Source organism: Topomyia yanbarensis, chromosome 1 (genome assembly GCF_030247195.1).
Source record: "Topomyia yanbarensis strain Yona2022 chromosome 1, ASM3024719v1, whole genome shotgun sequence".
NCBI lineage: Eukaryota > Metazoa > Arthropoda > Insecta > Diptera > Culicidae > Topomyia > Topomyia yanbarensis.
The window spans coordinates 134538179-134545767 of record NC_080670.1 but is presented as its reverse complement, the minus strand read 5'-3'; the positions used below and the strand labels follow the sequence as shown (position 1 = coordinate 134545767).

Sequence of the window (7589 nt, the reverse complement as noted above, 5' to 3'; positions counted from 1 at the left end):
GAGAAATTGAGCAGCTATCAGTAGGTCTGTTCCAGGAGAAACTGGAAGCACTCCGGAGAAAATCGTTCCTTTACTCTCTTCTTCTGGTAGCAAACCGGAGTAAAAAGGAGCAAGAATTTTTTGCTCCTGTTTACTCCGGAGTGATTTCCTTGTACTGGAACAAAGCTAGTGTGAGTATATTTTGATTTGATGTGCACTTGCTCTATTGGGTTATACCGTTAACCAACATACAGAACTTGCTCGACGAGAGGTTGCTATTTATTCGTCCAGCTGAAGAAACATGATTATCATCTGATCGCATGGGAATTCCGATCGAGTCCGTACCCAAGATTTCATCGATTATCTTTATGTTGTGGGGAACTTCAATCTCCCGCTCGATTTGCGGTATGAATTTTATATTCTTATATTTCAGATTGTTATGGAATCTTTGGCATAACATGTTCAACCGTTCATTGGCGTTAATTTCTTCCCTCAAACAAAATGCTAAAACATCTTCGTTGAACAAGAAATGATCGTCCTTTTCCGGGAGGCCTTTCTCATCATCCGTAGTATTACCGACGTTTCGTTTTTCCAATGCTTTCACTAATTCTTCTACGTCGGAATCGTTGGGTTCGTCGAACTATTTTTCGATCAGCTCTTTGGAAAGATGAGTCCGCTTTGGAATATTTTTTATTCTCGAAGGACTTGAAGCACTGGATTATAGTAAATAGCTCCAACCACCCTACTTTCAATTCAATTCTACCGCTCCAGTATTTATTCGATTTACCTGGCTTTCATACGGTATGTAATCTTCGTTTTCAAATAGCTTTGTTGGACTTGGTAATGGTATAGAAGCGTCCATCAGTTTGGTTTTGAAATTTAGGCGATTTTTTCGTATAACTATTTTCATTTTTTTCGGAATTCTGGTCAACTTATGTAAAATTGAGATGCGCCAAATGACAATAGTTGATTAGTCTGCGCCATCTTGAATATCTGGCGAACACCCAGCGACTGTGACACAATGCTCGCACGCAGCGATTGTTCAAAAATCGCTGCAATTTCGCAACAGCCGACGCGAAAAGTTCGCGTCAGTATGGGAGCGCACATCTGTCGCCATGAGCAGAGTTGCTAGCGACAAATCGCTTCGCGAAATTTTCGCAGTCGCTGCGACAAAATCGCGTCAGTGTGGGGGAACCTTTAATCTATACGGACCTTTCAGCTGCTTTCGACAAGATTAATCACGCTATTGCAGTGGCAAAATTGGATAGACTTGGCTTTGGTACCAATGTACTCCGTTGGATGCAATCGTATCTCAGTAATCGTCGTCTGGCTGTCAAAATAAGTGGTTGTGTATCCGAAGAATTCTTCGTTACATCTGGTATTCCGCAAGGCAGTCATCTCGGCCCTTTGATTTTTCTCCTGTATTTCAACGACGTTAACTTTTTCCTAGAAGGACCACGGTTGTCATTCGCTGATGACATTAAGTTATACCACAAAATCCGGAATACTGATGACGCAGCTTTTCTTCAACGTCAATTAGTAAACTTTGCGGATTGGTGTGAAATCAACCGAATGACCCTAAATCCTAAAAAATGCACGATCATTACGTTTTCGAGGAAAAAAACGCAAATTCGATTCGAGTACTGTCTAACAGAATCCACGATTGACAGAGCAAATTGTGTCAAAGATCTCGTAGTTTTTCTCGATGAACAATTGACATTTAAGCAGCATATCAGCTATATTGACGCAAAAGCATCACGCTGTTTGGAGTTCATAATGAGAATATCAAAGAACTTTTCAGATATTTACTGCTTGAAGTCTCTTTATTGCTCACTCGTTCAATCAACATTGGAATATTGCTCTGTTGTGTGGAACCCTCATTACCTCAACGGTGTCCACCGAATTGAGTCAGTACAGCGCAGGTTTGTTCGGTTTGCCCTCCGCCAGTTGCCTTGGAGCAACCCACACCAGCTGCCAAGTTACGAAAGTCGCGGACAGCTTATCGGACTCAATACATTGCAAGTGCGGCGGGACCTGTCCTGTGCAATGATTGCCCCGAGCTTCTTAGTGCGATAAATATGAATGTCTGTTGTTCTGTTTTATGAGTGTATTCCCTGCTTTCTTGAGATTATCAAAGTTTGCAATTATTAATTGTAAATCTTCAGCGTCTAAATTGCCTATCACGAATTTGATCGCGCTACCTAACATATCGATAGAACGCTTTTTTCTGTATGGTTTTGCGTGGATTGTATTTAATATGTACCTAATCTCCTTGAGTTTTAAATTCATAATTTGCAAAATTAGACGAGTTTTTGAACGTAATGATCGCGTTTTCAATAATAGATCGAATTGTGGAAAATCTATAATATTTAAAGGTCTATCGTGTCCTGCCACAATTCTTCCCTCCCGCCTATTGAGAATCAACGCTCCTGCGTTGTTTGTGTTAAATAGAATTTGGATTGATTGTTGTTGGGCCAATGGAATTAAGGTGAGGATGATGAGTGTGAGGGTCATCTTAGGTGTGTATTCCATTCTGCTATCTGTAATTTAAACAATGCATCAGACTCTTTTCAAGTTATCTTTGTGTATTGTCCGGCCAGAGTTGTCGACAAGCAATCTACCTTTGTTTTCTGCAACTCTGATCGGTGAATACATCGGTTTAGTTTTCTTTTTTATTCCTTGCACTTTTTTGTAAACTACTTAATTTTCCTCGAAGATTGGTTCTTCGTTTCTATTTTTGTTATGGTAAAGTAAGTTTCTTTGTTTTGATTTTTCATGTGCCAAAATTATTTTATCGTAAACTTTGTTCCTAGCTTGTATCAATAATTCCATATCAAGAGGCCTTTCTTGATTATCTTTCAGTCCATAGAAGGTTTCTCTGGGTTTTATTTTTATAGCCGAATGAACAGTATTATTGTACTGAGTGCAAGCAATATAGAGGGTTTCTTTTAAGCTTAGATCTTCGAAATCAGGATTGATACAACGAAAAATTTCCGCTATAGTAAAGTGGAATCTTTCAACGGTTCCATTACTTACGCTATGATTTGGTGGTACAAAGTGCAACTCTATGTTTAGTATCGTATTTCGATCGATTTTAGAGACGGTTCGTTGTCGCATATTATTTTCTTTGTAGTGCCATAAATCTTTAAGAATTTTGTCAGTCCTCTTCTTATATCTAAAATGTTTCTGGATTTAATATGTGTCAACGATCCGAATCTAGAAAACTTATCTACTGCAGATAGGAAGTATGTTTGCTGTGCTGTGAAGATATCAATATGTACAATATCTAGAGGTCTTTCAGGATTGGGTTTGAATGGGTGACGATCGTATTTGTTTTTGTGACATGTGCCACAGAGTTTTATGTATTCTCTGATTTTATTTTTCATTCTGGTGAAGTAGAATCTGTTAGATATTTGTTCGTTATTCTCCCAGATACCTCTATGTGAACGGTCATGCGTTTGTTCAATAATGAGGTTTTCTTCCTCTGGGGATCTCAGGTCGATCAACATTTTTTCCTTTCTCATATAAAGAAAGGCTATGCAATCACTGTAAAAATCGACTTTTTAACCGAGGCCCGGAGGGCCGAGTTTCATACACCATTCGATTCAGTTCGTCGAGATCGGCAAATGTCTGTGTGTGTATGTATGTGTGTGTATGTGTGTGTGTATGTGTGTGTGTGTGTGTATGTGTGTGTCATTTAAACTCACACAATTTTCTCAGAGATGGCTAAACCGATTTTCGCAAACTTAGTTTCATCTGAAAGGTATAACGCTCCCATAAGCTGCTATTGAATTTTTAGTTGATCCGACTTCCGGTTCCGGAGTTACGGGTTGAAGAGTGCGGTCACACAGCAAATTCCCATATAAACTGGTACCACCATGATGTTCAAATGATGTAAAACATATTAAAATTTATGTAACATTACTCTAGTTTGCGGGTCTGGATCACTAATGATCAATCAAAGCAGTTTTGACCACATTGGCCACCTATGACGGATCATGACGCCCCCGGGGAACCCGCCAAGTTCCTAAGCTAATATCACACCCATTCCCCAACGAATTCTCTACCGATTTTCACAAACTTGATTTCACATGAAAGATGCAGTAATACCATTGACTGCTGCTGAATTTCATTCGGTTCTGACTCTTGCTTCCGGAGTTACAGGGGTGTTAGTAAGGATACACTGGAATTTCCCATATAAATCGGTACAATCGTAATACCTCAGAGGCTTAAAACTATTGAAATGGTCACCAAATTACTTCTAATCGCAGATCTAGATAACTGATTGCCAATCAAACATTCTTTGAATATATTGTCCACTATCGACGATTCCGGAAGTCTGGAATTCCGGGCATATTCCACAATTAAAGTCACATCGGTTCTTCGGTGATGACTGAACCGATTTTCTCAAACCAAGTCTCAAATGGAAGGCAAAATATGCAGTTGAGTATTGCGTCGCCGCACAACCCCCCACCCCCCTCCCCGCCTTGCCTTTACACCTCCCTCCTTCATCACTCCCCTCCCCTTGGACCACCCTCACGCCCGCATTTCCTTCATCCACCCCGTATAACGAAATAAGATGAAGTTCGCCAATATATCTGTGTGTATGTATGTATGTGTGTAATCTGTGTGTATGTATGTATGTGTGTATATATGTGTGTATGTATGTATGTATGTATGTATGTATGTATGTATGTATGTATGTATGTATGTATGTATGTATGTATGTATGTATGTATGTATGTATGTATGTATGTATGTATGTATGTATGTATGTATGTATGTATGTATGTATGTATGTATGTATGTATGTATGTATGTATGTATGTATGTATGTATGTATGTATGTATGTATGTATGTATGTATGTATGTATGTATGTATGTATGTATGTATGTATGTATGTATGTATGTATGTATGTATGTATGTATGTATGTATGTATGTATGTATGTATGTATGTATGTATGTATGTATGTATGTATGTATGTATGTATGTATGTATGTATGTATGTATGTATATGTGTGTGTATGTGCGGATTTGTTAACAAAAGGTCCACATCAGTTTCTCGGAGATGGCTGAACCGATTTTTACAAATTAAGATTGAATTTGATTTTCATTTTCAACCGACATCTTCTTCCGGAGTTCGGCAAATGTCTGTGTGTGTATGTATGTATGTGTGTATGTGCGTCTGTGTTTGTATGTGACCAAAAATGTCACTCATTTTTCTCAGAGATGGCTGAACTAATTTTGACAAACTTAGTCTCAAATGAAAGGTGCAACGTTCCCATAGGCTGCTATTGAATTTCTAATAGATGCGGATTCCGGTTCCGGAATTACACAGTGATGAGTACGAACACGCAGAAAATGTCGATTTCAATAAATTCTGCAATGAATGTATAAAGGTGAAAAATTTTCCAAAATACGACCACAACTGCTTCGATTTGTAGTATTAGGTCACTAACATCCATTCGAAGTCTATTTGGCCACATTGGCCACCATCATCGGTTCCGAAAGCCCCGGCGGAAGTATCTAAATTCAGAATAACAGTCACATCGGTTTCTCGGAGATGGCTAGACCGATTCAACTAAACTTGGTCTCAAATGAAAGGTATTGCGTCCCTGTAAATGGCTATTTAATTTCATCCCGATCCGACTTTCGGTTCCAGAGTTACAGGTTGTGGCGTACGATCACATAGCAAATTGTGATTCAAACCGATTCTCCGATGAAAGCAAAAAAGGTAAAAATTTCGCTAAAATGTCTCTCAAACAACTTAAATTTGCTGTTCTAGGTCCCCGACGGCCAACCAAACTTTCGTTCACTACATTGACCAACATAGACGGTGCCGGAAGTGCCCGGGAAAAGCGGCCATCTTTCAAAATTGATGAACTCACATCAGTTTCCCGTAAATGGTTGGGCCAATTTTCACAATGATAGCTATAATATCCCCACAGATGTCTACAAAATTTCGCACGGATCGCTTATATGGTTCCGGAAATATAGACTGAACCGTCCGGTCACATATGAAATTCCCATATAAGCCGGAGCTCAAAATTTTTTTCTGAAATTTCAGAAATCAAATTCGTATTTTTGATGTCAAACATCTTTAAAATGTATGAAACGTCGAGATTTCATGTCATCACGAAATTTTTTTTTTTTTGCAAATATCGATTTTTTTGGACTTTGCCGATTTCGCACCTTTTTTCAGTTCAATATTACCGTGGCTCTTTCTTCCTTTTACAAAATTTTAGAACTCGAATAATGATTTCTTTTCTTGTATATTTGTCATGTCATGTATAATAATAAAATGTAATATTTGCATTTGAAAGTTTTTAATGAATATAAACAACGCACACATTCTCGTGTTCATGATTGAGAAAGGCACAATTGCACCGCTAGGTGGATTAAAACAGGTTTCGTGTTAACAAAATGCTAAATTGTTTCGCTCTACCAAAGTGATTTTTGTATACCATTTGAATCAGGTTCATGAGATTTTCGGGACAATAGATACAGTTTGTCCTTTTAAGGTCCATGTACTCTTTGAAGATTTTGAATATCACTGGAACTCCAAATACTGTTCGGGTGATTGTCCTTCGACATACACTAGGAAATATCTGTTCATAATGATCTGGTTCGTCTGGTGCTATTTTTAGAACTATTTAATTACTGAATTCGTTCAGAGATTTCTCGGTACATTTTATCAGGTTCATGTCGTCTGAATCGGATGAATGAACGGTTTGATCGTCGGATGAAGTGTCGCTACTATTAGAGTCGGTCGGTTGAACGACTATACTGCTATTTGAAGATTCATTTTCATTTATGTTAAGTTCGTTACGTATCCTAGAGAGGCTGTCTGCTACGACGTTTTGTTTCCCAGGACGATAGCGGATTTCGTAATCGAATTCACTAAGCGAAAGACGCCAAGGAACAAGTCTGTTATTGGTATCTTTCAGATTTAATCCATACATTGAGGGCTATGGTCCGTGTAAAGGACGAATTTCCTTGCGTACAAATATGGCCGGAAGTACTTACAGGCCTATACTACAGCTAATAGTTCTTTTTCTATTGCTGAGTACTTTTCCTCTGATCGGTTCATGGTTCGGGATGCGAAAGCTATTGGTTTATCGCTTCCGATAGTTCCTTATGATAGTACAGCACCAATAGCATAGTTAGAGGCGTCTGTAGTTAAGATAAATTGTTTGTTAAAATCGGGATATTGGAGGATATTGCTTCCTGATAAAATCCCTTTAAAATGTTCAAAAGCGCCGACAAACTCTTTTGAGTGTGAGATATTTTCTCCTTTTCTCAAAGCGGTTGTCAGAGGCTTGGCAATTTTTGCAAAGTCTTTAATGAACTTACGGTAGTATCCTAAAATGCCTAGGAAACCACGCAGTTCTTTTTCGTTCGATGGCAATGGCCATTCTTTTATAATTTTAATTTTATCTAGATTTGGTTTAACACCTTCTGGAGTTACGATGTGGCCCAAGAAGGCATCTTCCTTTTGTAGGAACTCGTTTTTGTCCAACTGTATCTTTAGATTGTGTTTTTCCAATGTTTTGAATATTTTTGACAGGCTGTCAATATGCTCTGTCAGACTGGTTGAGAATACAA

The 7589-nt window shown here is 38.5% G+C and overlaps 1 pseudogene; it reads right to left on the bottom strand.

The window, feature by feature from the left end:
- Positions 1-202: 202 nt before the first annotated feature.
- The window catches only part of LOC131675939 (uncharacterized), a 53372-nt pseudogene continuing 45985 nt past the window's right edge, over positions 203-7589 (bottom strand).